General features: G+C 33.4%; 2 long non-coding RNA genes across 2 annotated transcripts; one reads left to right on the top strand and one right to left on the bottom strand.

The window, feature by feature from the left end:
* The first annotated feature begins 3,050 nt into the window (after positions 1–3,050).
* Positions 3,051–4,674, top strand: LOC133524971 (uncharacterized). Its single transcript, XR_009800498.1, has 2 exons — positions 3,051–3,305; positions 3,418–4,674. It is a non-coding gene; the product is annotated as an uncharacterized LOC133524971 (long non-coding RNA).
* LOC133524970 (uncharacterized) lies at positions 4,673–5,761 on the bottom strand. The gene is made up of 2 exons (XR_009800497.1): positions 5,482–5,761; positions 4,673–4,913 (listed from the first exon to the last, which is right to left on the bottom strand). It is a non-coding gene; the product is annotated as an uncharacterized LOC133524970 (long non-coding RNA).
* Positions 5,762–7,085: the final 1,324 nt, after the last annotated feature.

The following is a 7,085-nucleotide window of genomic DNA, read 5'->3' on the forward strand; positions in this document are numbered from 1 at the left end:
GCTGTCAACTGACATTTGTCATTTGTTGTTTATCGCCTAACTGTCAACAGTGTCAATCCGAGAGTTGTGACGTCATCAGAATCTTCAAAGACGTTTCGAGTTTGGTCACGTGACGTGTGCCAAAAGATATTTTAAATTCAATATTTACAAAAATATGGTTATTACAGGTCCCCTAAAAGTAGTTTAACATGTTCTTATAATCCAAAAGAATTTATTGGGATACAATTCTGCCCTAAGATTTGTAGATGGAAACAACCGTATTGTGTGCAAACCCTGCTTGCTTGTGTCTGACTCACACTTGGCCAGTTTTTTGAACTAGAGTTTGAACTTGAGAGGTCACACTGTTGATTAATTATTTAAATGTTTTTGTGTAGGTAAATGTTTTAAGATCGGGGCAATAAAACGACGAAAATTATTTTTAATTTAATTTTACGTAATACCTATAGTATCACGGTAAGCAGTTTTAAAACGACCCCATAATTTACGTACCCCAAAATTCGCCTCTAGTATATAACCTTAGACTGAACTAGCATTAAATCATAAATCCACTATAAATTTTACAAATTGTACCATGGGATTCATTCAACGGGGACGTATTCAACATTTAGCATCTGGGATAAGTTTTAGTATCATATAATGGAAAAAAGGTGAAGTTAGGGATTTATTTGCAGCTGTTTCTTGAAATTTCTTAATTAAAATATTAAAATTTTTCGTCATTTCTTAGGGTTATTACTGTAAATACTTTTGCCAATCATGATTTCCAATGAATTCCAACATTGATAACGGGGTTTGGTCCTGACACTACAGAGTGACACTAGACATCGACACTTTTAACCCTTTTCCAGGCCGCACCAATCTACAAGGTTTTCCCAAAAAATTCAAATATATTCCAATTAATACAGCTTTGTTGATTCATTTGAAGACAAGTAACATTTCCTGCAAGTGTAATCTAATTTGAACCTTATATCGGAATGCTAAAGTTGAAATTCTAATGGCGCGTATGTGGTCGATAAATCGTACTATGCCTGGAAAAGGGTTAACCCTTCTTAGTCACCCCCAAACAGGTGTCACTACCACCAACACTTCTGACACCTGTGCAACAACCCACTTTTGCAGTGACATCATCTTTGCATCTTGTTAGAAACTGCCTCGCTATCAACGTTTTCCATGTTCAAAGATTCTCACCAAAATACTGATTTGTTTTCGCTATCGCTCTCCAATCTCAAAAGCACATACCTAAAAATAATCAATGACATGGAATGCCACCAAACGACCTCCACCGGCCGCGACCGGTCCCCGCGCGGCGAATACATCGACGATTTTGTAAATGACATATCTCATGTGTTAGGTAGCCAAATATATATAATATAGGACTGGATGACCGTTTCTCCATACAACTCTCTGGATACTTACATTATGGAAAATATTTTTCACCACACCGGCTGGTAATGGCTCTTGATAGTTCAAAAACGGATGAGAAAGTTGCATTTCATCCACATGTGTGGCAATATAATCTGATGCAAATATTGAGTTACTTTGTTTCCTTATGTTAGCTGGTATAATTGACTTTTAAATGATGATTGAATGATAAATATTTACTTAATAACGTTAATTTGAATTTTGAATTTGATTTGGTTCGTTTTTTTTTTGTTGATATTTTACAGTTCGAATTTTTCTCGCGTTGGTGTGATGAAAAATGTGTTTCACTCGGTAGCAAAAGTCATATAACCGTCGTGCCTTGAAACCCTCGCAACGCTCAAAAACTGGCCACTTTCGAATTTTGGATTCCTTCGCTTGCTCGGGTATCAATATTTGCACGAGCGGTTAAACAACAACTTTGCCCCCTTGTAAGATAAATAACTACTACACAATTTTGTGAGCATTTAATAGCTATGCCCTTTCGTTTGACTTTTTCCGATTCTTAAATTATTATTATAAAAGTATTAAACAGTGAATTTAGATGCTCTTAGAGTATTATGGCTGTTCTTAAAGTAGAAACTAAAACTCAGTTCTTGCTTATAAGTAGGTAATCCAATCTGGTAGCAGTGATGTTCCCCTAACTAATCGTAGGTAGTAAATATAAATAAAATAAATATAATAAAAATGTATTGAACTCAAGGATTATAGCCTGACATTAAAAAAAAGACTATGTCTAGGATTAGGTTGCTAATGATGATCTCATTCTGATTTTGACAAATTGACTATAGGTACCTAAAAACATTATTTAGCGGCATCCAAAGCAATCTTTTGAAGAAAATATTTTTCCTAATGGATATCCCAGGTCATAAGTGGTGTTTTCTATGTACAAGTTTCCCGTAATATATTTCACACAATTTGAAACCATAAAACACGACAATCAGGTTAACAATATGCTGTTTTTGAGTCACTTGTAGAATACTAGTGCCGTTGTTTATTATGAACCGTATCAAATACTTATGTAGGTACCTACATTTGAAAAATTTCAAACTAGTAAAGCTTGTAAGACATAAACAAAAAGTGTTCAACGAAATACCGTTTTTTTTTCGATAATAGAATTGATATGGTCATATTAAAAATACTTAGAGAATAAAGTGGAGTAAGTAATGACCTGTAGGGATGAATTTTGGTCCATTTTCTAAGAGCGCGTAAAAAAGTGCGAAGACAAATTCTAATAGATACCAAGTGTTTGGCCAATTTGTTATAATGCGTCTGCTCTAATATAATTAATACATTTATTGGTGCTCTAAAGCTAGCAAATACACTAATCTAATATGTATTAATAATCACTTATTAATAGTTATAGTTTTAACCTGAGTATACCCTCGAAATCCCCTAATATCCGACTGCAACCGTTTTCTGTAACTACCTCCTAGCCTACTAAAACGTGTGATACATTTATACGCCGGTTTGAATTGAGATGCTATCGCTGGGACAATGACTGATGACGGCGGCTACGATATGAGCCTTCACAGATAATTGTTTTATATTGCTTTCATAATAGTAATTAATACGGTCTACTGCAAGCTAAGCTTATGCTACTTAGGTACTTAACGGCGGTTTTAAAGATATAGTTGGTCAAGCAAATCTTGTCAGTAGAAAAACGCGGCAAATTTGAAAAATCGCGGGCTAGCAACACTGTGTTCGAATAATTCCAAAATCGCGTGTAATCTGTGTTTTATCTGTAGAATGTGGATCGTCCATCTTGTTTGTTTACATTCCGAATCGGTGCTAATTCAAGAGAAATTTCTGCTCCCAGCATTAAAATAAATATCAATATATTAAATAATATTGTGCATGACCATAAGCAAAGTCAAGATGCCTACAATGTAAGTAAAATCATGCTCGTTGATCTTAACCATTAGAAAATTTTGAGGTTATGATAATTACTGCAAGATCCCGGAGAATTTTTAAGATAATGTGCAGTTTTTTCTGTTTCAGGGTTAAAAGGCTTAAATAAAGATAAAACGTATGCCTCAATATATCCAATAAGACCACGAATTGTGCCCTCGAAACCGCAACTGATTCGATTGTTCCCAATATCAACAGATGAAGTCCTCAAATATTTTCAAAGGTAACTTTTTTAAACAATCTTAAGACGTTTAAGAACCTTGATTATACCTACTTTCTTTCGCAACATCTACCTAATACTTCCATATGTTTGTTGCAGGATTAAAACTCTCCCAATATAAGGCGTTCGTAAAAGTTTCTCTTCATACAAAACTTACCTACGGCGGTTTACGTACATACGTGTACAACGCAAACAAGACGAAAAATAAACTTGTTAATTAAAAAAACTAAAAAAATTGGTACAATAGTTTAGATTATTATTGTAAAAGTTGTCTGTTTGTTAATCATCACGAAAATATATTATTTAGGCTGATTTGTTTCATGCACTCAGCTATTGCACATGTATACCTATGGAAAATCCTAGTTTATACTTTCTGAAGTCGGTATGTACCTATTTAAGAGAAGTTTTAAGTCGCTTTACCTGTTTGTTCAATAAATTAAAATAATTTATTCAGTGTGCATAATTTTAGAAAAATATTTTAACATTTAAATCATACCTTCTATTATCCAGAAACAATATAACTCCATATTACTCACATGAGTGGAAGTTGTTAAGTTTCCATTGTCAAGGTATCTTTTATTAATATTTTGAGTACCTGAAATTGTGTCAGTTCCTGACAAGTCTTGAATAGACTAATGTGAAAGTTAATAAAATTTCTTAACAGCATTCTCCTGATTTCTAAATGACTTTTTTAATTATCTACATATAAAATATGATCTAGCCGATACATGTAAATATCTAACATTTTTAGCCTGTATAAAAACAGTAGTGTGAGCAAAACCTTACCAAGCTAGCATGTAAGAGTGGTCTCAGAGATATTGGAATATCTCTGTACTATAAATTAGGCAAATTGCTTAAGACTAAGTTTTATGTGTAACTACTACTGAATAAATTTTGAAACTTGGAATGGAAACTTTAAACTTGAAATTACAAATTTTCAAACAGATCTGTTTTATGCTTAAGATGCAATAAGTGACTAGGTACAAAGTATTCTGATGCTTGGTTGGAGTGGACCAGTAGCATTGGTAACTTAATGATATTTTTTCAATGAATGGCCTGAATTAAGTGTAAGTAAGCTAAAGTGATCCGTATCTTAATTGCCTTGAAATTAAATGAACACCAAAATATCTGCAGTTGTGTTTTATTTATTTTTAATCTGTATATTTATATAAGTATATTGTAAAACCATTTCAAAATTACACTGGTATGTGAATGTGACATTGTTCAAGAGAAATACACTAATTTACAATTAACAAGTGGCATAATTATTTTCTTTGGGCTTCTTCAGTTTCTGAACTGATGTTAAAAACAGCTTTCTACCGTGGTGCTCATGTTCTCTTTGCTCCCTATTTGTCTTCTAAGTTTGCTAAAACAGAATAAAACCATATCAAAATGATGTAAATAGTCCAGATATTTGATATTTAATAAGCCCTGCAATTGTGACAAGAATAGTTACAGTGATACCCTACCAGGGCTACCGCTGCCAGTGATGGCTCAGGGGTTACTTACCTAGGTTTTAATATTTACCTAATTAAAACAATGGATTGTTTTATTCTAGTTAAATTCAGTAGTATAGGTACCTACTAACAGCTCGTTTTGGTAAAAAGTACTCAAGTGCAAATGCCTTAACCTTTACATTTATTTAGCTATGACATCTTCATGTTTAAGTTGAATATATATGTAGCAGATCTGTTCCTAAGCATACCAAAGGTTAAGAATGCGAGCGCTCGCCTTTTGCGTCCACCTTTTACTAAGCATACAAACCTTTATTTTAATTCAATATATTGATATATTTTTCGATTGTACCTACCTAAATATGTCTAATTAGCTTTTGAAGGTTGCATAAAGGAGCATTTGTATTGCATTTTATCGTGATATATCTTTAATATTGAATTCCAACCGAGAAATCTGATAATATATTAAAATCCAGCTACCTGCGGAAGCAATGATTTGATTCAAACATTATTTTCTCCAGCATAGTCCGTTTGCAAATAGGTATTTTTTGATCTCATTTATCATATTGATTGACATCGTTTTTACTCCAGTTTAAATTGTCCCTCTCATAATAATAACAATTTCCAAATGCTTCAATAAACCGCGAGCGGCAATTTTAGTTGACGTACGAAGAGCGCGCTCAGCGGAAAAAAATATGTTTCGGTTCGATGTACATTGCTGCTTTTCTTAGCGCAATACTGCTATGTGAGTGTTGCCATACTTCAGTTTGTTTTACATTGCTACTGACAGACTTTGCTTGACAGACTATAAATATAGTTTTTTTCCAAGTACGCATATAACAATGCGCTTATGATAGTCAAATAAAGAAAGGTACGCCGCCGGTCTTTATTCTACACCTCTGACCCGAGAAGATTTAAATCCCTCCTAAATTGTATCCAAATAGGGGATCGGCAAGAATTTCGGCGGGAAACATCTTTTCAAAACATTTTAGCTTAGTAGCCCTTTAAGCTGGTAGCATCGGCGAAACCTACATAGAACTCGGCTTCCCCTGGGCAGCCTAAATATGGGAAACCCAGCTTATTTGCCAATTTTTTGAGAATACCTCAACAGTAATGAAAAAAAATTGCCTGTTTCGGAACAAGGATATTAAACACTTGACTAAATCCTGGAAGAATTATAACAACAGTTGGCCTAGCATATGATTGACGCGACATTATCTCGCGGCTACATACTACCCGTCTTTTTTATGTTAATTGAAGAAGGACGGGTAGTATATCTCGCTGCGAGATACTGTCGAGCCAAGCAAGTGTTAAGCTCGGCAGACAAATGTTTATATAGGTTTTAATGAATCAATGAAGTCCGTGTATCTAAACTTTATTAAAAAAGAGACAACAAAAACAATATTTTACTACACATAATGTTAGTAGCTTGTGAATAAACTAGGTACACTATATTTTATACTAAAGTAGGCCTTATATTAAAAGATTGATAAATAAATCACAGACAAAATAACATTATTTAAAGTCATTATCTAAATAATATTTGGTCAGCAAAAACAATGACTAGAATATTTATGATAAAACTTTGAAGATATGAATCAAAAGTAACATGAGTAAATAATGAAATATTATCTAGGTTCATACAACATCAATAACTCGTACAATTACATAAATATCACTATCAATAATAGCATAGGTAGAAGTGTTTTTATAAAACATGTTGAAGATAATAGGAAAGGACCCGAGTCGGGTGACTACTACAGTTATTGGGCACTAAACAGTAATTGGCCACTCCAGAAAGCAACAAGCTAATATATGTAAGTCTTATGTCTAAGAGTGGCCAGTTACTATGTACTGGCTAATAATTATAGCACTCACCATACCTATTCAAAATCCTGTCAATGTTTTTGGATTTTGTTTTGATTTTGTCACTTTATAAGACTTGTTTGTTATACCTAAATTATTTAAGATTTCAGTGCCAGTCTAACACCAAACTTATTATTCATGCCACTCTGTAGGTGTTCTGTCTACTGATATGCCATCGGAAAGTATCCAAAATTGCAAAACATACAAATAGGAAAAAA

The sequence above is a fragment of the Cydia pomonella genome, chromosome 14 (assembly GCF_033807575.1).
Source record: "Cydia pomonella isolate Wapato2018A chromosome 14, ilCydPomo1, whole genome shotgun sequence".
Classification (NCBI taxonomy): domain Eukaryota; kingdom Metazoa; phylum Arthropoda; class Insecta; order Lepidoptera; family Tortricidae; genus Cydia; species Cydia pomonella.